Below are 24,130 nucleotides of genomic sequence, written 5' to 3' on the forward strand. Positions count from 1 at the left end.
AATACTATGTGTAAGTATTGTCAACATGGAGAACAAATAAGAGTTGAGTTCAAAACTAAGGAAGATTCCATAACAAAATAAATAGAACTTGTACATACTGATTTATGTGAGCCAACAAGAATAAAAGGACTAGATGGTGAATAAAAAATCATGTTTCTTGTTGATGACTACACAAGGATGACCTAGGTTTGTTTTCTTAAAAAGAAGTTAGAAGCTTTTGAAAATTTCAGAATATTCAAGGAACTTGTTGAAAATGAAACCAATTTGAAAATCAAATGCTTGAGATCAAATAATGGAGGAAAATTTACTTCAAATGAATTCAATGACTATTGTGAAGAACATGGAATAAGAAGACACTTTTCAACAATTAGAACTCCTTAACAAAATGGAATGGTTGAAATAAAGAACACAAATATGGAAGAGATGGCTAGAACTTTTTTGCACGGATCCAAGTTAAATAATATCTTTTGGGTACAAGTAGCACATACAACTGTTCACATTTTGAACATAGGATTGCTTAGAAGCTACAATGACATAACTCCCTATGAAATATGGAAGGGAAGACCAACTAGTACCAAGCATTTTAGAATATTTGGAAGAAAATGTTACATAAAGAGGGATGACTAGAAGTTATGAAAGTTGGACTCCCAGATAGATGAAGGTATGCTTTTTAGGTACTCATGTAAAAGAAAAGTGTAGAAGTGCTACAATATTAGACTCAAATTATAATATAGTAGAAAGCATCAATGTAAAAATTGATGAAACAAACTTGCTAAAGACCAAAAAGGAAATAAAAATCCACACATGTTTGAAGAACAAGAATATGAAGAACCAAAGCAAGAGGAAGAAAAAGAAGAGGAGGAACACCAAGAAGAGAATCAACTAGAGGAAGAACAAGAAGAAGCAGATAATCAACAAGATTTTCAGACACCTTCCAAGACACCGAAATTCTAGTATCAGAATAATCATCCACCATGACAGATATTTTGGAAGAAGTGTGTGGGAGTAGAAAACATAAGAATAAAACAAGAACAAACTCTAGAGAAAGGGAATTTATCACTATTGTCCACAATTGAACTGTAGATTTGAGGAAACTAGAAATGATGGAAATTGGGCAAGGCCATGTAATAAGAACTAAATTAGATTGAGAAGAATGAGACATGGGAAATTGTTCCAAGACCCAAGAACCAAAATGTGATTGATACACAATTGGTCTTTAGAAACAAACTAAATGAAGATGGAAAGGTGACCAGAAAAAAAGCAAGACTAGTTTGCAAAGGATATACCCATGTTGAAGGGATAAACTTTGAATAAAATTTTACTCCAATAGCCACAATGGAAGTAGTTAGAATGCTCTTGGCCTATGCATGCTACAAAATAATCAAAGTGTATAAGATGGATGTAAAGTCAACCTTTATTAATGGGAAGCTAGAAGAAGAAGTATAAATAGAAAAACCTAAAGGATTCATATTATCAAAAGATGAATACTATGTTCGTAGATTGAAGAAAGCCTTGTATGGACTTGAATAAGCCCCTAGAGATTGGTACTCAAGATTAGACGAGTATTTGTAATAAAAAGGATTTAGAAAGGGAATTACAAACAATAATATCTACATAAAGGAAGATCAAGACATAAGATCATCATTGAAGTATATGTTGATGACATCATCTTTGGAAGTAATGATGATAGATTAATTAGTAAAAAATTTGAAAAAGATATGCATAATGAATTTGAAATGTCTTTGCTTGGGGAGTTGAATTTATTTTTGGGACTCCATATACCTCAGATAGATGGATGCATTTTCATCTCTCAAACCATGTACATTAAAGAAAACGGTTGAAGAAGTTCAAAATGGAAGTCTGCAAATCTATCAACACTCCTATGGTCATTGGATGTGAGTTAAGCAAAGAGGATGAATCCAAGGAAGTGGATCAAAGAATCTATAGATCAATGATTGATAGCTTACTCTATGTGATAACTTCAAGATAAAATGTAATGCAAGTAGTTGGACGAGTTGCAAGATTTCAAGCAACACCAAAGGAAACTCATGTTCTAGTAGTGAAAATGATATTTAGATATCTCAAAGGAACAACATATTTTGGGTTGTGGTATCCAAAAGGAAATGAATTAACACTAGTAGCTTACACAGATGCAAATTGGTTAGGGAATATAGATAACAAAAGAAGTACAGGTGGAGCATCCTTCTACTTGGGGGACTATTTAGTATCCTAGTTGAGTAAGAAGTAATATTCAGTATCCTTCTACAACAAAAGCATAATATATTGCAAAAACAACATGTTTTATACAAGTCCTTTGGATGAAGCAAACCTTGCAAGACATACAAGTAAAATATGTTGATCCTATTCCGATACTTTGTGACAACAGTCATGCAATAAAAATCTCCAATATCCAGTGATGCATTCCAAGACAAAGCATATTCCTATCAAGTTTCACTTTCTAAGGGTGCAAGTCACAGAAAATAATATCAAGCTAGAGTATGTCAGGACAAAGGAACAAATTTCATACATATTCACCAAACCACTTCCTAGAGAGACATTTAAGTATCTTAGACAAAAACTGGAGTAATTTCTCCTCCAAATTGATTTGCACAATCTTCAACAAAGAATGACAGGGGAGAGATTGTGTCCAGAGGATTTACCCTTTTCCATTGATGTCAAAGGGGGGGAGAAATATCAAGAAGCACAAAGACATGGGGAGCATGATGACAAGGGGACTTTGATTGTTGGCATCAATGACAAAGGGAATATTTTTGAAGGAAGTTACCATTGACGTCAGAGGCTATCCAAATGAAAGAGAATGTTACATATTCAAATAAAATATTTCAAAATTTTGTTTTTGGATTTTTGATGCCCCATTTGGATACCCTATATTTGAATGCATATTTACTCCATTTATCTAGTTCAAATGGAAGCAAAAAATATATTGTTGGAGAGCTTATTCTGAGACGTTTCTAATGGTATGTGACACTCCCTTTAACTCCTCACTATTGAGGAGAGATTATTTTTTGAATATTCACTATACATTTTTCCAATTGCACAAGCTAGTTTAGCCAGTGGACAGATTGACCCAACCAGTGGACAAGTCAGTCCAATATAGACCCTAAATGCACTATAAATAGGTGCAAGAAGGAGAATTTAAAATCACTCACTAAAGCAAGTTTCAATCTATTTAAATGAGAAAAAAAATAATGAGTTATGGGGTTCATACTTCATGAACCAGAAGTGAAGAGGAGTTGATTTGGAGAGATTTTATGGGGAAGGATTTTTGGAACATTTTTGAAGGGTTTTAAACTTATTTTGGATATTTGTTTTTTTTTTTTGGTCTTATTTTGGAAGTATTTTTGGCACACTTTTTGAAGGTTTTTGGTGCTAGTTAGAAGGATAATTGTAGATCTATTCTTGAGTGTTGAATTCTATCCCCTTTTAAGGCCAAAATTCATATCTGTGTAGAGGGTAAAATTCTAGTGTGGAAGGCTGATTTTCAGGCCTATCCTAAGAGTAGTGACTTGTCCCTATTGAGGCTGAACTACAGGACCAAAGTTCTGGTATAAATAAGGTTGAACTCATGCCTATTTTGAGGGCCAAATCTTGGTGTGTTTTAAGGTGATTTTCATGCTTGTTTTTGAAGATCTAACATTGTTCTCTATTGATGAGGTTGAACCTTGTGGAGGAGGCAAAGTTTTGATTAATTTAGGGGTAAGTTTAGGTGAATTAAAGTCTAAGCTTTAGTCCTGGTTTGGGGCAAGTTGACGCTGAGTTATGCTTATAAGGAGACTGAGTTCAAGGATCATTTGTTGAGCGAATTTATGTTGCAAAGAAGGTTGTGTTTGAGAAATTGAGTGCTTCTGTGAAGGGAAAATGAGCAACTTCGAGGATGGAAAAATTTCTTTGACTAATTTTGATTCTTGTACAAGCTTTGGTGTTGATAAACCAAGGAGTTGGTGCTTCCTTTCAGCTAGTGCTGATAGACTATGGAGTTGGTTCTTCCTTTCTATTGGTGCTAATAAATTTGAATGTACTCTTTATATATATTAAGAAAAGCATTCCGTGGTTTTCTCCTGCTTTTGGATTCGATGTAAAAATCTTTGTGCTAAGTGTATTTATGCGCTTTTCTTTATATCTGTGGATGCATTTATAAGTTTTTAAAGTAAAAAATTTCTAATACTGATTCACCCCCCCTCTCAATATTTCTAAATATTCCAATACCCCTTTATCATACATATTTGAAAAATAAGTTTATATGAAGAGAGAATAGGCCTTCACGCATAAGCCTAATACACTACTTCTTAAATAAAAGAAACATTACCTTGGATAAGTCACCCTCAAATCAATCTTATATTATTCAACCTTAAACTATTATATAATATATGATTTAGTCATAGGGATAGTTATTTGGCAAAGATCTTGCATGAAGTTTTAAGAAAAATGATTAGCTTCCAATTTATTATCACCTATGGTTCACCTCTATTGATATGAATTTAATGAATCATTGGTCAACACCTAGATATTATTTTCTTATGTGTTATTTGTATACATTCATGACATATTTTCTTAAAAAATTCACATGATTACCTTATTGAACTCAAATGAGAATACACCAAGCATAGGTGTTTTATACAAAATTTCCTTTAGGGTAGCTATGAACTCCTCCAAGAACAAGGCCTCATCACATAATCTCTTGTGTTTTTATATCATTTTTATTGGAACCACTATAGGGAAAGTTTGCATGCCATCGTCTTGTCCTTTATGGGTGACTTTTATTGAAACAATGTTATGTGGTGAGTAACAAAGCCTTGCTCAATTAGTTCGTGGTTACATAAAAGGCATATTGCAATTTTTAGGGTTGATAGTTTCTCTCTCTGTTATTTTATATCTTGGTAATTGAAAATAACATCTGTGGACCCATCTCATGTCTTAATCGAGTGTAATTGATCTTGGAGTTAGGCTCTTTGGGCTCAAAAAATTGTATCCACATGCAAAAGATGACCTAAATTAGTAGTTCAAACCCAATACTCTTAAAATTTATTGGATCATGATGATCAAGATAATTCTTTCAACTATTATTTAACATATCAATTCAATGAATATAAGCTTTTACAAATAGCATGTTATAATATATGACACCAATCCAACCAAATAATATATGACACCAACCAACCAATGTTATAATAAATGACACCAACCCAACCAATTTGTATGCCATAATACCAATCTTTTGCAACATGTTGTAAGGGCCATAGTAATTGGGTGATAATTTATTATCATTCTCAGCTTTCTTGAGGACCATTTGTTTGTATGGTTGTAGCCATAAAAATACCCAATTGCCTATGTCAAAATTTATTTCCCTGCAATGTTGATCTACCTGTTGTTTCATTTGATTATGTGCTAGAGTTAGGTTATCCTTTAAGAGTTAGAGAACTTGTTGTGGATGCTATATGCGATATTCCACTACTTGAACCTCATAATTGTCTCTTAAAGATGATATGATGGATAACATATGATATGCATAAAGTGTCATAAATGGGGTCATTTCTGTTGTGGTATAGAAGGAAGTGTTATACCACCATTCTACCAGAGGTAACCACTTGAACCTTGTTTGTTTATTAGATACAAAGCAAAAAAGATATCCTTCCAAACATTTTTTCACTATCTCAATTTTCACATCAGATTGAGGATGATAATATGAGCTATGAGCTAATTGAGTACTCGAACAAGAAAATAATTTTGTCCAAAAATTTCTAGTGAAAATGGGATCTTTGTCACTTACAATAATCTTTGGGTTTCCATGTAGCTTTTGATTTGTTTCCAAAAATACAATAGCGACTGTACTGGATTTGAAAGGATGAGATAGTCCACAAAAGTGTGCATACATGTTAACCCTATCAATTACCACCATGATTACACTTTTTCCTTCAGACTTCGGTAGACCTATGACAAAATCCATTCAGACCTCCTCCCAACGCTGACTTGGAATGACTAATGGTTGTAAATTACCTAGGGTCTTAATTGTCTCAACTTCATTTTTTTGGCAATCCAAACATTTTGACACAAACTTTTGAATACCAAATTTAAGGCCATCCCAAAAATATTCCTTATTGACCTTGTGTAAGTTTTTAAAAATCCTGAGGGCCCTCCCATAGGAGAGGTGTGCAATTCCAAAATAACCTTTTGTTTGATTTGGGAGTTCTTACATAGATATAAGCGATCTTTGTACCACAATCAATCATCTTTCCAGATAAATATATCCGATGCATTGGGATATTGTTACAAATTTTGAATGGGTGTCCACACTTCTTTGTTATTCTACCATTCATCCCTTTCTTCATTTATCCAATTAAGTTGGATAATAGAAATGGAACACAACAATGCCTCAACATCCTCATCCTTGCTTGAGAGTGCATCTACAACAAAATTTTGCTGCCCTTTTTCGTAGATTATTTCAAATTCATAACACATCTTTGTAACACCCCCTCCTCCTAGGTCCACCAAAGCAACCTACCAGTTGGGTTAAACATGCAACCAGAGAGGCTACTATAAGGGATTCAAATTCCTTGATGAACTTAAGCAAATGGAACCGACGAAACATATCAAACAAACTCATCCACATCAACAACAACACCCTCAAGAGACATGTCAGCCACTCAGACATCCTGTCCTTGAGTCCCACTGATGATTTAAGCCTTTTAACCCATAGTCGCTCTCATTCTATAGGTATGACAACGTCCACCAACCCAAAGTTTCTCTCATAGGCATATGTGCTAGTGAATGTGGACTTTTCTCAGCAGACCTGTGCCAGCGACCTCGAGATTTGAGCCACTTTTCTAGCCCAGAATCCCGACCTCTGCCCAGAACTTGCTACAACCTTCAGAATCCATCAAAGACATGATAACAATGTTGATAAATAAAAAATAAACCTCAGGACTAGGCCTGAGCATCCCCAATCGATACTGACTTTTTGTCAAACACTTGGCATCAATGCAACCTACAGGTCTAGGATACAAGACATAGCATAATTGACTGAAAGAACTTATGAAGCATAACTAGAAGGATCACCTCCTTCTCCATTGAACTATTATATCATCAATTAGGTCTTGCATCCATCCATTTAACAATTACAAGTAAATACATGAAATAACCATGATATGAATCAATCATTTAACCATGCTTATAACAAACATAAAACCATATAAATATCAGAGATATGACAACCATTGAATCCACATATAAACTGTTAGCCTCCTGTTGCAACAGGTGTTCATCTTTCATGATTGACAATTTTACATGCCAAATATGTCATACTGCAATGCTCCATATTTCTTAAAGAGGCCAAAGAAGAGGCCATGAAAATGTGCCAGTCTAAATGCCATTGCTGTATTCCAATTTTGATGACTTAACCATTTTTGAAGAATGTTCTGTAAAAGGGAAGTCCGAACAGCTTAATCTTGGCTTCCTTAGGTTTCAATTTCTTGTTTTATAATGTAGAGAATTGATATCTGTCCAAACAGTTTAATCTTGGCAGATTTGTAGATAGGTAAAGAATCAAAGGAGCCCAACTGCTTAATCTGGGCCCTTGGCAGAAATAAGTGTAGATTTAGATAGGAGGGCAGTCAAAAGAAAAATTGTAAAGCAGGGTCTGCAAGTCTAAGTGCACCCAAACCAAAAAGAAGAAAAAATGCTAGGTAAGTAGGCTGGGTAGGCAATTTTTGAGGTTGCAGAATGTTGATATGCGATCAGTTTTGTGTTTTAAAGTGATATTGTACTTCAGATCACAGGTACAAGGCAGTTTTCATTTGGAGGAGCTCAAACTGGACATCTCTAACCTCCCCTTCTTCCTCTTCCCCCAAATCACTCACTAATTTCCCTGAAGAGGTCAAGATCTGCTTCATTCCTCTTAGTTTCATCATTTTCCATATCATTTGCCTGGTGAAGATCTGCTTCACTCAAAGATTTCCATTCTTCCTCTATGAGTCACTTTTCCCCCTTTGATAGCCTAAGATCCACATACTTAGCGCTTTCTTGTCATTTCCATATTAACTACTGACTCTATTATGTAAATCCCTATCTGTGTTCCCCTTCCCCTACTAAAATTATGTTAATAGCTCCCCTATATACTTATCCCCTCCCCCTGGTTGAAACATAACCATAAGTTCATTGGGAATTGCTAAGTTTATCTGAAACTCAGCAAGAACCCTCATCTCCACCCTCAAACTATCTCTTCATGCATATTACTCCAACACACAGCATAAAATTCCTTTCATGTGTATAAAAAACCATCTTATTTGACTTATTTTCACCCTCCCAAGGCATAAACCCCTCGTTTAGCCTTAAAACCCTTCTCAAACTGCATAAATCCATCTTTACAGGCTTTCGGACCCCTTCCGATGCCTTTAAAAATCTGTTATAACCCATAAACCTGCATTTCTAATGTTTAAAACCCCCCTCCGTTTAATAAATCATTCAAAAGGCGCCGCGGGCCTCGTCCCTTATCCTTCCGCCGCCTTGTCCGCCCCACCAGCTGTCAGATTTGGCGCGGCCAAGATCTACGGTGGGCGGGTGTTTTCATGCCCAGACATGCCAAGGGTTAGCGTCTGGGAGATCGGTGGTTTTCCCGTCGTACTCCTGCCATGCGTCACCTCCTCGGCTGTAGCGGAGCCCCCTCCTCCCAAACCACCCAGGCCCTAAAGCGGTGTGCCATGAAACCGCTTACCGCCCTCGCCTGCATGACATCAGTGCCACGTTCCACCACGCGTCACCTTCCGCGCCTCCACTGCTGTGCCACGATTGCCGCCACCTCATCCCTCACCTCCCCTCGCCCTGCCACCGTGTCCTTGCCAGGTAGCTGCCTCCGTACCGCCACGTCACCCGACCGTACTGCTGACGTTATCTTGCCACGTCACCCGGACGTACTGCTGACGTCATCTGCTGATGTCATCCTGCCACGTCACCGCCATACTGGGACCCACTGCTGACGTCATGCTGACGTCATCGTCAAAAAGTGCGAAAGGTGCAAATCGCATCTTAGGAAGCCCGGAATCAGAATTCGAGGCAGTTTAGCGCTAATCGCGCATGGCTACGGGAAATAGGCCAAAATGGAAAGCCCCTCACCGCGCGGCCCCCAGCAAGCCCGAAAGGCGCAGAATGACCCGATTTTCTTCGCGAAGCATTCAAAAAGGGGCAAACACAGTTTTTAAAGCAACAGAGGGCCGAACAACTGCCATGAAAGATCGATGGGACAGTCTAAACCACTCAGAAGATATTAAAGACTCTAGGATCAGCACCAAAGAGTATCAGAGGGAAGATGAAGCGGCAAAGAGTATCAGTTCAGCAACATCAAAGTAGGTGAAAATTAAAAACCTTCATCAAAGTCAGCAAAGCAGTTAAGGCCATTTAAAAGCCTATCTGGTCGGGATTAGTGCACATTAATGCCAACAAACAGCAACAAAACCAAGTTAGAGGTGGAGATAAAGGACAAATCACAGTTATTACAGGAGGACTGCACCAAGCCACCCAGGACAGACATTAACTCAGTTTTGATACAGCTGCCCTCAGCGCAGCTCAAAGATATTTTCATGCATTTATTTCTGGATAAGATTAGGTTAAAGTAATCATTTTCTTTCAGACCTGTTTAGGTCGGCTGTAATAGATTAATTTTTGGATAATTTTCCCTATTTATACCGACCCTCTGTATTGTTTAAAGGGTTGGCTGGTTGATAATTTTCATTAGAGACTCGCACTGGATATCTGAGATGTTTTACTTAATCAAAGATTGCTGAAAAGCTTTGGAGGAATGACTGTCTGCTCTGTGTCTAATGGTTTGAAGAATTAAATGCAGAATTCTTGTGTTGCTATATGAATCAATAAGTTTTCCTTACCTCTGTTATTTCGATTTCACATATGCTCAAGTCATAGAACAAAGGATTGGTTCAAAATTTGCTTGGTTGCACTCTATGCTCAGTTTCTGTGGCTTCTTAATGTTTTCCTCTTGAATTAGGCATAAATATGAATTCTGTTATGGCTCATGTTTGACCTATTTTCACATATGAATGACTGTTATCTAGGAATTCTTAACTGCTCCTAGATAGGGCTCATTTGTCTTCTCTCTGCTAACCTGAATGAGAGATTCTTAATTGCCCCTCATTCCTTAGCCTTTAATCCATCTCTTTTACCTTGAATGATTATTTTATATGCAGCTAGCTTGCTCCATATTCCTTCTTGTGACCAAGAAAACGCACCAGCAGTCCTACTCCTTGACTCCACGCCCAATGGTTCTAAAACTTTCATGCTATCCCTGCCTCTTTACTTGAAAGAATCATCCTTCCCACCAAAAATCAAAACAAAACCCCTTGAACTCAATAACTAGCCTAAAAAACCTTATCAACAAAGCTAAATCAGAAAGAGAGAGCCCTCTCTGATTGCAGGTGGGCTAGAACATGCAGTCCAAAGATTGGTTTGTGGTTACCTCGGCCGTATCCTTTTGAGTCGACCAGAAGGACAACCTGAGTGATAATATAATGGCGACTCCACTGGGGAAATCCTCAGATATTTTCACAAATCAAGTTGGAAAACTCCATAGGAACAAAAATCAGTGCTGTCTATTCCTTAAAACTACAGATGAAGTCTGAATGTCGGCCAGGAAGCCTTTGAAACTGTTCTTGCTTTGCAGTTACAGGAGTAAATAAATGCTGCTTTAGTCAATCTTCATGCTAGTTTTAAACTACAGATAGCTGTCCCAGAAATTTGATCAGTTCCTTGCTAATTCTAAAAACATTCGCAGAAAATACCAAAACAAATTCAGAATCTGGCTCCCAAAAAGAATTCTCGTTATACTAGGTCAAATCCAGACCCAAATCCACCAGCTGCTTTTGAAAATCCGAACTTAATCCCAAAAATCTTTAGGAAGCAAGAACAAAGAGAAGATTTTGCTGATAACAGTCCTAAAGCAGTTCACCCAAGCAGTGTTCCAACCCCTGTCAAAGTTTTATTTCGTTCAACCCCTGCTTCCCCTTGTTCATCATCTACTTCCCAAAGCACTCCTTCCACACCTCCATTCACTGCACATACTCCCATTACCACTACTGTTGTTCCAGTTGTCCCAGTTGTTCCACTTATCCCTGTTGTTCCGGTCGTCCCTGTAAACATGGCCAATAGATATGCACCCCTGCAAACCCTGGGGCTATGCCTCAGGATTATCAAACTAAAATCACATATTTTGATGGAACTGGCACTTGCACAACCCTTCAACATACAAAGAAGATGCAAGATTACTTTGAGAACTACGAAATAGATGATGATAGTGTGAGAATGAAAATTTTTGTTCAAAGTTTAACAGGTGATGTAAGAACTTGGTTCAGATCACTTGCTGCAAATTCCATAACCATTCCGGATGAGCTTTACCAATCCTTTACCAACAGATGGGAGAAAAAGAAAGACCCCTTGCACATACTTGCTGAATACGATACAATAAAAAGATGCCCTCAAGAGTCTGTCCTAGATTACTGTGCAAGATTCAATAATGTCTATAATGCAGTACCACAGAACCTAAGACCTCCACCTGACCTTGCCTTGTATAAATTCCCTGATGGATTCGACCCAGATATGGCCTACCAGTTAAAAGAAAGAGCCCCTCAAACCCTTGCAGACATGCAAAATGTTGCTATTAGCGTAGAGGCCAACCTAATTGCCAAAAGAAATAGAGCTAGAATGGAGAGAAGAACCACTTTCAAAGAAGAACCCTCAGCCTTAGATCAGAAACTTGATGCTATTATCAATGGCATGCAAAGGCTGGGAGACAGAGTAGAAAGTGTCGAGAGGAAATCATCATGGGAAGGACAACAGTCCAATACCATAAGGAACCCAAATTTCAGGAAAACGCAGAACACAAATGCTGGTAGGTCTAGTCCAGACCATGATATAAGACCACCTTTTCATGAAAATTATGCGGAAGCATCTACATCTAGTGAACCCCCAGAGGACACTCACATGAACCTGGTGGATTCGAGGGCTGAGCAACAAATTTTCCTAACTCAACAAGACCAAGATGAGCATGACTTTAATCAATTTCAGACTAAGTCTGGTGAGTCTTTTGATTTTAAACAAGGCTATGATACTGTTGTGTATGAGGTCCACAAACAATATAAGCTGAGAACTAGGACCATTGACATTCCTGAACCTAACAAACCAAAGGATGGCAAACAACCCAACAAGATTAAAGGCAAGGCTGTCATAACAGAACCAGCTGATATACCTGTCCCAAACCCGCATCAAGTGACTGTAGAGGACATAACACAAATGCAACCTTCTATTGACCAGCCTCTGCCACCTTCTTCCTCGAAAGAAAATTTGAACAACATTCCAAAAAGCCCTCCTAAAACAGAAAAACCGCAATCAAACACTTCCCATAACACTGATAAACAAGACCAAGTTGCTGATACTCCAATGGAAAAAGGGAAACCTGCCTCTCACATTACTAAAACCCAATCTGAAAAATCATTTGACTTAGAGGCAGAAATAGGTAAATTGAAGATATCCATCCCCTTATCCGAACTGGCCAAACATGATGTGTATAGGCAACAAATTCAAAGGTCACTTCAAATGCCGGAGGTAAAGGATGATGTGAATGTTCTTGATGATCAACCTGAGCTGCTGTTTGGTCCAGAAGTTAATGGAAAATCAACATATGGATCTGTCTTGCCCTTTTATGTCAGTTTACATATACATGACAAAGTCCTGCACAATGCCATGTTTGACTCAGGTGCCTCACACAACCTTATGCCCAAAGCTGTAATGGAAAAGCTGAACCTTGATGTTACAAGACCCTACAAAGATCTATTCTCCTTTGACTCAAGTCAAGTCAAGTGTTTAGGCCTCATCAAAGACCTGTGTGTCTCCTTAGTCCAATTTCCTAACAAGACAATCCTCATGGATGTGGTGGTTGCTGACATTCCACCAAAGTATGGCATGTTATTGTCAAGATCTTGGGGAGCAAAACTCCAAGGATCCCTCCAATTAGACCTCTCTTATGCCACTATATCTGTCTTTGGGCAACCAAAGAGACTGTATAGAGAAACACTGATGAAATATGTGGTAACTAGTGAGAGCAAGCCTGAAAATTTTCCCATTTACTCAATCCATTCTGATATGGATTCTTTTATTTTATTTAATGATGAAATAAGTCCTCCCATTGATGACAAGCCGTTGGCTTTAGAACTGAACACACACATCAATGAAGAATCGGTTGCCCATACTGATAAAACTGTCAAAACAATCAAGGCAACTAGCTTACAAGAAGAACCTCAAACAGAAAATTCAAATCTGTCCGCTGCAAGAATGACTGAAACTCTTGACACTAACCACAAGCAAGAAATCACATGGTATTTAGAGTTTGATGGCTCTGTCAACAAGTTAGGAGCAGGGGCAGGTGTCTGGATTCACAATACACATAACAATCATGCAGAAGGCCATGCCTACAGACTAAATTTCAAATGCACTAATAACATGGCAGAGTATGAGGCTCTTCCCTTAGGCCTTAAACTGCTCAAAGCTCTAGGAGCTGCAAAAGTATCCATTTTAGGTGACTCTGATTTAATCATACAACAGATGAAAGGTAATTTTGTTACCAATGACAATAGAATGAGGGCCTATAGGATTGCTGCCACTACTATAGTCAATACATTCACTGAATCCAAGCTTGCCAAAATTTCAAGAGAGCATAACATTCATGCACACAGCCTAGCCACTTTTTCTAGTACATGCAAGCTTCCCTTTGAGCCAAATCATCATTTTACTGCTGAGATAAAACACAGGCCCGCTATCCCAAATAATGTTAAAGATTGGCAAGTGTTCGAGAATGATGCCCAGATTAACAATTTCCTCACTCTTGAGCATGAGTTTTCAAATATTAACATTGACATGGATGCTATGACGGATGAACAACAACAAACGATTGAAAATCAACAGGCTGTAACACCTATAACGGCCAAACGAATGCTGAACCCAACTGTTTTTGATAATACAAATATAGAAGAGCTGAAACTGATGCATTTGGAGGAAATAGCCGAAACAGAGGCTGAGATCGTTGATCTGAAAGATAAATTACTCCCTGCTGGCCTCACTCCGTTGGAAGACATGTTTGATGCTAATGATGTTCCCAAGAAACCAAAAATGCAACCCCCAAACGCTGCTATAGAAGAACATAACATCGGGACAACAGAGAAGCCCAAAATGATCAAATTATCCAAAAATTTGCCACCTGATCAGAAGCCCAAATATGTTGATTTGTTCAAAGAATTCCAAGATGTATTTTCTTGGAGTTATGAGGACTTAAAGTCCTATGACACCTCAGTAATCCAACACACCATTCCCTTAAAACCAAACCAAAAGCCCTTCAAACAGAGACTGAGGAGGATCAATGCTATGCTTCTCCCTTTGATTGAAAAGGAAGTGAAAAGAATGTTTGAAGCAGGTATCATAGCACCCATCAGATTTTCTGAATGGGTATCTAATCTTGTTCCTACAAGAAAAAAGACAGGTGAGATTAGGCTATGCGTAGACCTAAGAAATTTAAACCAAGTCTCCCTAAAAGACCACTACCCATTGCCCAAAATGGATCATATTCTGCAGAGAGTAGTGGGATCATATAGAATTTCTTTGCTAGATGGCTTTTCAGGTTTCAATCAAATACTGCTTCACCCGGATGACCAAGACAAGACAGCCTTTACCACACCGTGGGGAACATTTAAGTATGTGAAGATGCCATTTAGGCTTAAAAACGCTGGTGCTACCTTTCAAAGGGCAATGGATATTGCATTTGCCAAAGAAATACATGATTTCCTAGTTGTATATCTTGATGATCTAACCCCTTTCTCTAAATCTGATCAAGAGCACCTGAAACATTTGAGGCAAATATTCATGACATGTAGGAAATATGGCATTTCCTTGAACCCCAACAAATCCCTCTTTGGCCTTGAAGAAGGCAAACTCCTTGGCCATATCATATCAAAGGACGGGATTAGAATTGATCCTGAAAGAATCCGAGCCATCCTCCAAATCCCATATCCAAGAAACATAAAAGAGTTGCAAGCATTCCTGGGAAAGATCAACTTCCTAAGGAGATTTATTCCAAATCTAGCTGAGCTGATAAGACTGTTAAGCAACATGTTAAAAAGGGATGCCAAGGTAAGATGGTATCTTGAAACCAAACAAGCCTTTGAGGGCATAAAATCTGCCTTAACCCAAGCCCCTGTCCTCACAAGTCCACAATTTGATAGGGACTTTATCATATTTTCTTTTGCATCTGATCACACCATAGCTGCTGTTCTTTTGCAAAAGGATGATCAGGGAGCTGAAAAGCCAATTTCATTTTTCAGCCGAGCCTTAAGAGATGCCCCTTTGAAGTACCCAATCATGGAGAAGCAGGCCTATGCCATGGTCAAAGCAATCAAAGATTTCCGAGTGTACATTTTATATTCACATGTGATTGCCTATGTCCCAAATGTTGTTGTAAAAGACATATTAACCCAAGAGGGATTAGAGGGCAAAAGAGGCAAATGGATTGCAAATATCCTTGAGTATGACATAGAAATAAAACCAACCAAGCTCATAAAGGGACAAGGTTTAGCCAAACTGATGTCTGAAACAAACTTTCAAGCCTCAGACATTAACCAATTGGACAATGAACAGGAGCTGGCGACTCCACAGATCAGTGAAACCTTTTTGCAATCCCCATGGTATGCTGATATATGCTTTGTATGTTTAAACCTGTTTGCTCCCCCAGGATTGTCCAGAACTAAGAAAAGATTTTTAAGAATGAAGGCTTCAAAGTTTTGTGTCATAGATGGTGCTTTATTTTGGAAAAATCATGAAGGTATATTGCTTAATTGTTTAATCATGAATGAAACTAACAATGTCATGAAAGAATTCCATGCAGGTGACTGTGGAGGGCATTTATATTGGAAGTCCACTGCTGATACAATTCTAAGGGCTGGTTTCTATTGGCCCTCTCTTTTTGCAGATGTAAAGAAGTTTGCCATTTCATGTCACAAATGCCAAATCTTCGAGGGCAAAAGAAAGCTGTTGCCCCTGCCCCTTAAACCCATCTCAATTGAAAAGCCGTTTCAACAATGGGGTCTTGACTTCATTGGAGAAATTCATCCCTCTTCCTCAGGCCAGCACAAATGGATTTTAACAGCCACCGACTATTTCACCAAGTGGGTTGAGGCCATCCCATGCAGACAAGCCAATGACACCATCATTATCCAATTCCTTGAGTGCAACATCCTTTCTAGATTTGGTTGCCCTGAGAAGATCATTACTGATAACGCCGCTGCTTTTAAATCCAAAAAAATGATCAATTTTTTCCACAAATTTCACATCACCTTGGGGCATTCCACAACCTATTACCCCCAAGGTAATGGCTTGGCTGAGTCATCTAATAAGAGCCTGATTAATATCATAAAGAAAGTGCTAGAAGAAAACAAGAAGAACTGGCATAGAAAGCTCACAAATGCCCTATGGGCAGACAGACTTTCAACAAAGAAATCCATTGGGATGAGCCCTTATGAGCTAGTATATGGCATGGAAGCCAGGTTTCCTTCATCTTTGGGCATCCCTACTATCAGACTGTTACAGGAGATTCAGGCTGAACCAAACGACATTCAACGAAGAATCAACCAAACCATTCATCTTCAGCAAACCAGAGAGCAAGTTTATGACAGAGCTCAGATTTTGCAAGAAAAGCTCAAAAAGATGTTTGATAAGAGAGCTAAGGCTGAGGATTTCTATATTGGTGACAAAGTTCTAAGGTGGGATTCACGAAGAGAAGACAAGGGAAAACATGCAAAATTTGATTTTTTTATGGAAAGGGCCACTCGTTATTTCTGCTGTTCAGGGATATAACACATATTTTCTCAAATTTGTAGAGGGCAGCACGACTGAAGAAGGCCTTGTAAATGGCCGAATGCTGAAACATTACCATGATCCCTTTTAAAGGGATATAATCCAGCTCTATACATATCTCTTTGTACATTGATATTTGTATATATCAGCGCTTTGTTTTTAGTTTTTGTATAAGCAGTCTGAGTGTTAGAGGAGCAGCAACAATGTTTGTGAAGACACAGCCAATTGCCAGTATTCCATTTTTAAAGCTCTGTCTCTGCATTACTCTCGGTAAAACAACAATAGTAGCATTGTTATATCACAGAAATTCATGGTAAAAGCAAACAGTGGGCAACTTGCAGTCTTCAGTCAAACAGTATCAATAAGAGCGGAGCATTTTTTAATTTCACATCAGCAACTGTTTCTAGACCAGAGCTAAAGGAAACACATCAGTTTTGATCTATGTTTTTCAAAGGCACAATGCTCAAGCAATACTGTACATAACATCAAGCACGCAGAAGAAAGCAGGCGATGCTATACAGTTCACAGTAATTCAGTTGAGGAGGGAGCTGTTCATATTTCAAAGTTTCACACTTTAACAGCCAGCATAAAGAAGTTTTTCAATCTACAGCAACAATAGAAGATCAAGGCAGTCTGACCTGTTGTTCTTGGCTTTTCACAAGGAAAAGCCATCCCCAAGTGGAGCCACTGTTAGCCTCCTGTTGCAACAGGTGTTCATCTTTCATGATTGACAGTTTTACATGCCAAATATGTCATACTTTGCATACTGCAATGCTCCATATTTCTTAAAGAGGCCAAAGAAGAGGCCATGAAAATGTGCCAGTCTAAATGCCATTGCTGTATTCCAATTTTGATGACTTAACCATTTTTGAAGAATGTTCTGTAAAAGGGAAGTCCAAACAACTTAATCTTGGCTTCCTTAGGTTTCAATTTCTTGTTTTAGAATGTAGAGAATTGATATCTGTCCAAACAGTTTAATCTTGGCAGATTTGTAGATAGGTAGAGAATCAAAGGAGCCCAACTGCTTAATCTGGGCCCTTGGCAGAAATAAGTGTAGATTTAGATAGGAGGGCAATCAAAAGAAAAATTGTAAAGCAGGGTTTGCAAGTCTAAGTGCACCCAAACCAAAAAGAAGAAAAAATGCTAGGTAAGTAGGCTGGGTAGGCAATTTTTGAGGTTGCAGAATGTTGATATGCGATCAATTTTGTGTTTTAAAGTGATATTGTACTTCAGATCACAGGTACAAGGCAGTTTTCATTTGGAGGAGCTCAAACTGGACATCTCTAACCTCCCCTTCTTCCTCTTCCCCAAATCACTCACTAATTTCCTTGAAGAGGTCAAGATCTGCTTCATTCCTCTTAGTTTCATCATTTTCCATATCATTTGCCTGGTGAAGATCTGATTCACTCAAAGATTTCCATTCTTCCTCTATGAGTCACTTTTCCCCCTTTGATAGCCTAAGATCCACATACTTAGCGCTTTCTTGTCATTTCCATATTAACTACTGACTCTATTATGTAAATCCCTATCTGTGTTCCCCTTCCCCTACTAAAATTATGTTAATAGCTCCCCTATATACTTATCCCCTCCCCCTGGTTGAAACATAACCATAAGTTCATTGGGAATTGCTAAGTTTATCTGAAACTCAGCAAGAACCCTCATCTCCACCCTCAAACTATCTCTTCATTCATATTACTCCAACACACAGCATAAAATTCCTTTCATGTGTATAAAAAACCATCTTATTTGACTTATTTTCACCCTCCCAAGGCATAAACCCCCCGTTTAGCCTTAAAACCCTTCTCAAACTGCATAAATCCATCTTTCCAGGCTTTCGGACCCCTTCCGATGCCTTTAAAAATCTGTTATAACCCATAAACCCGCATTTCTAATGTTTAAAACCCCCCTCCGTTTAATAAATCATTCAAAAGGCGCCGCGGGCCCCGTCCCTTATCCTTCCGCCGCCTTGTCCGCCCCGCCAGCCGTCAGATCTGGCGCGCCCAAGATCTACGGTGGGCGGGTGTTTTCACGCCCGGACATGCCGAGGGTTAGCGTCTGGGAGATCGGCGGTTTTCTCGTCGTACTCCCGCCACGCGTCACCTCCTCGGCTGTGGCGGAGCCCCCTCCTCCCAAACCACCCAGGCGCTAAAGCGGTGCGCCATGAAACCGCTTACCGCCCTCGCCTGCATGACATCAGCGCCACGTTCCACCACGCGTCACCTTCCGCGCCTCCACTGCTGTGCCACGATTGCCGCCACCTCATCCCTCACCTCCCCTTGCCCTGCCACCGTGTCCTTGCTACGTAGCTGCCTCCGTATCGCCATGTCACCCGGCCGTACTGCTGGCGTCATCCTACCACGTCACCCGGCCGTACTGCTGGCGTCATCCTACCACGTCACCCGGCCGTACTGCTGACGTCATCCTGCCACGTCACCGCCGTACTGGGACCCACTGCTGACGTCATGCTGACGTCATCGTCAAAAAGTGCGAAAGGCGCAAATCGCAGCCTAGGAAGCCCAGAATCAGAATCTGAGGCAGTTTTTCATGTGCGCGCATGGCTACGAGAAATAGGCCAAAATGGAAAGCCCCTCACCACGCAGCCCCCAGCAAGCCCGAAAAGCACAGAATGACCTGATTTTCTTCGCGAAGCATTCAGAAAGGGGCAAACACAGTTTTTAAAGAAACAGAGGGCCGAACAACTGCCATGAAAGATCGATGGGACAATCTAAACCACTCAGAAGATATTAAAGACTCCAGGATCAGCGCCAAAGAGTATCAGAGGGAAGATGAAGCGACAAAGAGTATCAGTTCAGCAACATCAAAGTAGGTGAAAATTAAAAACCTTCATCAAAGTCAGCAAAGCAGTTAAGGCCATTTAAAATCCTATCTGGTCGGGATTAGTGCACATTAATGCCAGCAAACAGCAACAAAACCAAGTTAGAGGTGGAGATAAAGGACAAATCACAGTTATTACAGGAGGACTGCACCGAGCCACCCAGGACAGACATTAACTCAGTTTTGATACAACTGCCCTCAGCGCAGCTCAAAGATATTTTCATGCATTTATTTCTGGATAAGATTAGGTTAAAGTAATCATTTTCTTTCAGACCTGTTTAGGTCGGCTGTAATAGATTAATTTTTGGATAATTTTCCCTATTTATACCGACCCTCTGTATTGTTTAAAGGGTTGGTTGGTTGATAATTTTCATTAGAGACTCGCACTGGATATCTGAGCTGTTTTACTTAATCAAAGATTGCTGAAAAGCTTTGGAGGAATGACTGTCTGCTTTGTGTCTAATGGTTTGAAGAATTAAATGCGGAATTCTTGTGCTGCTATATGAATCAATAAGTTTTCCTTACCTCTGTTATTTCGATTTCACATATGCTCAAGTCATAGAACAAAGGATTGGTTTAGAATTTGCTTGGTTGCACTCTATGCTCAGTTTCTGTGGCTTCTTAATGTTTTCCTCTTGAATTAGGCATAAATATGAATTCTGTTATGGCTCATGTTTGACCTATTTTCACATATGAATGACTGTTATCTAGGAATTCTTAACTGCTCCTAGATAGGGCTCATTTGTCTTCTCTCTGCTAACCTGAATGAGAGATTCTTAATTGCCCCTCATTCCTTAGCCTTTAATCCATCTCTTTTACCTTGAATGATTGTTTCATATGCAGCTAGCTTGCTCCATATTCCTTCTTGTGACCAAGAAAATGCACCAGCAGTCCTACTCCTTGACTCCACGCCCAATGGTTCTAAAACTTTCATGCTATCCCTGCCTCTTTACTTGAAAGCATCATCCTTCCCACCAAAAATCAAAACAAAACCCCTTGAACTCAATAACTAGCCTAAAAAACCTTATCAACAAAGCTAAATCAGAAAGAGAGAGCCCTCTCTGATTGCAGGTGGGCTAGAACCTGTAGTCCAAAGATTGGTCTGTGGTTACCTCGGCTGTATCCTTTTGAGCCGACCAGAAGGACAACCTGAGTGATAACATAAACCATTGCAAAAGTAAGAGAACTTAGCTTTTATTAATCATAGGAAAATATGACTAGGTTTGGGACTTTCACGTACCACCTGACCATAGACATGGCTGGACCAAATCTCTCTTTCAGCCAGTCATCCCTGTGCCATATTCCAAGCATGAATTTGGGATCTCATAGAATAACCAATCCAAGAACAACTAAGGGAATCCAAAGGTTAAACCACCTCCACCCTCACCAAACAGTGATCACACCAAAACCGGTGCCCCGATCACAACCGAACCGAACTTGGAATGTCATCCAGAATCCATCATTATCCTTGAGGAATTTTTCATCTCCTTATGTCTCAGGCTTTATCTCAATCCAATCCCAAATCACTAAGCCTTAATCTGAGACCAGTCTCTGAGGCTTTACCACAATCCAAACCCAGATCACTAGGCCCTAAACCAAGACTTCTCCCTCAGGCTTTACCATCTATCCCTCCAAAACTGGTCAAGGGATTCGTAGGACTTTGGGAATTAACCGTGAGGCCACCTCCGCCCCAGATTCCAAAATCCATCCCGCAAACCAAAACATAAAACCAAGATAAACATCCCAATACCATGGCATTCGGAAAAAAGGCAAGGCTAGGCTAAAATCCACTGTCATAACCTGGCAAAACCATGCCACCGACAACAAGAGAACCATACACCAACATGTAAAGCCATGCATGTCAAAACCAACTAGGAAATCACACATGCAAAATGTTATCTGCAAGTATTCTCATCGAAGCTGCTTGATCCTGTTTTCCTTTCCTTGATCCTTGCTTTCCTTCCTTTCCCTTTGCTTGCTTTTCCTTCCTTGATCCAAAGCTAGAGTGCTCCAAGAAAACTCTAAGTGAACAAGAGTGAGAGAGAGAGAGAATAATGAGAGAGCTCCAAATTTGAATTGACTAAAGGTTACCAACTGATCCTCATAAGCCTTTTTATGAATGAGGCCTATGTTTTCTTCATTTTCCATTATTTTCCTTCAATTTCCTCCTCACATCAACCTGTGACCTTTCACCTTAATTTTCTCCTAATTTCCTTTATTTTCATAAATAAATGTGCCAAAAATTCCTTTTTTCCTTTTAATTCCTTTGCCTTATCCTTTGCCAATTTTTCCTTAGCTAAAACACACATCTAGTGATGCCCACTTGGATATCTTTGCCCAACATTTAGCTTGGAATAAGTGTCCCTTAACTGTGGTATTATTTTGCCTTTATTAAATTTTATTACATGAAATTTTCACAAGGGCTATTACAACCTTTGTGACCCATTTTTTTTGCTCTTCTGATGATAATATTTGTTCCAAGAAGTATTCAAGACTATCATGATTTGTTTTTACCTTGCCAGTGTCTTCCCATTAAGTAAGGTTTCCATTGCTTCAGGGAATGTAGCATTTCCAACATTTCCTTCTCATAAATAGGTTTGTATAAATTCTTTCCCTTGATTGGATGGATTTCAAAAGAAATGGGTCTCCCTTATTGCATTAAAACAACAACAATTTCATTCCCTGAGACATCACATTCCATAACAAAGTTTTTTTTGAAATCTTATGTAGCTAATACCAGAGCTCAACACATTTCCTCTTTAATATGTTCAAAGGTCTTAGTTTCTTATGAAGTCCAAAAAAATGCATCTTTATTCAATAATGTTTTTAGAGGTGTTGCTATTTTCCCATAAATCTTAACAAACTTGTGATAATACTTTGTCAACACAAGAAATCCTCGAATATACCTTAAGGTTGTGGGTATTTTCCATTCCTTGATGGCTTTAATTTTGTTAGTATCTACCTTAACGTCCTCATGAGATACAATATGACCCAAGTAGTCCACCTAATGTAGCCCAAAGAAACATTTGGAGGGTTTTGCATGCAATTGTTTCTCCTCCATAGTTTGAGCACCCTATCAACATGTTGAGCATGATCTTTCTAAGACTTGCTATAGATTAGTATATCATAAAAAAAATACTAACACAAATTTTCTAAGGAAGGGTTTGAAAGTGAAATTCATCAAACCTTGAAGTTTGGAAGGTGCATTAGTAAGGCCAAAAGGCATGACCAAAAATTCATAATGACCTTCATGAGTTCTGAATGCTGTTTTCAAAATGCCTTATGTTTTCATTCTAATTTGATGATATCCTGAACGAAGATCCAACTTAGTGATGTAAATTGCTCCATGTAGTTCATCCAACAATTCATCACTGACATGAATCAGAAATTTATCTTTAATAATGATCTTGTTGAACTCTCTATAATCTAGACACATATGCCATGATCCATCCTTCTTGTGCACCAATACCACTAGAGAAGAGAAATAAATTTGACTAGGTAGAATTATACCCGCCTCTAGAATTTCTGCAACCATACATTCAATTTTTCTTTCACATGGATATCTATAAGGTCTATTGTTTGGAGGAACACTTCATAATCAAGTGAATAACATGATCATTATTGTGAATAGGTGAGAGACCTTTGAGAGTTTCAAATATCTTGGAATAATTGTCAAGGACTCTTTGGAGATCTAGATAAATTGATGACTTAGATGTCTGAACATCTAGTGACCATAATTGTGCAATTACCCCTCGTTTTCCTTCTCCAAAAGATTTTTCATGCCATTATAGGTGATTATATTCCCAAGTTTCCTTGCGATACCCCTTAATTCAATTTCATTTCCTTCCTAGAAAAATTTCAAGAGATGTTCTTGAAAATTAAAAGCTATTGTCCCCAAAGATGTAACCATTGGAATGCTAATACAACATTAGAACCAACCATTGGAATGGTAAGCATTGGAATATTTACTACATATTACCCCATGGATATGTTGATATTATGGTACTTCCCTGAGCAATTTATAGTTCCTCCATCTGCAACCATCCACTTGACACTTTGGTGCTGGATAAAGAAAGCAATTCAAATACTTGGCTATCTTACAATGAATAAAATTATGGGTACTACTTGAATCAATAAACACAATTAACTTTTTCTTCTTGATATATCCTTCTAACATTAGAGTTTGAGGAGTAGTAATTCCCACCAATGCTTTACAAGATATTTTCATATTTAGTTCTTCTTTTTCAATCCCTAGGGATGGTTCCTAATGTATATCTTCTTCTCTTGATGTTTCTTGTTCCTTTTCTTCCTCCTCTTCACAATCTATGTAAAATAATTTCTTCTCAGCAAACTTATGACCTCTAGTGTGTTTTCTATCACA

Source organism: Pinus tabuliformis, chromosome 3_1, assembly GCF_031772625.1.
Source record: "Pinus tabuliformis cultivar Carrire ecotype Pingquan chromosome 3_1, CPIR1, whole genome shotgun sequence".
In the NCBI taxonomy this organism is placed as follows: domain Eukaryota; kingdom Viridiplantae; phylum Streptophyta; class Pinopsida; order Pinales; family Pinaceae; genus Pinus; species Pinus tabuliformis.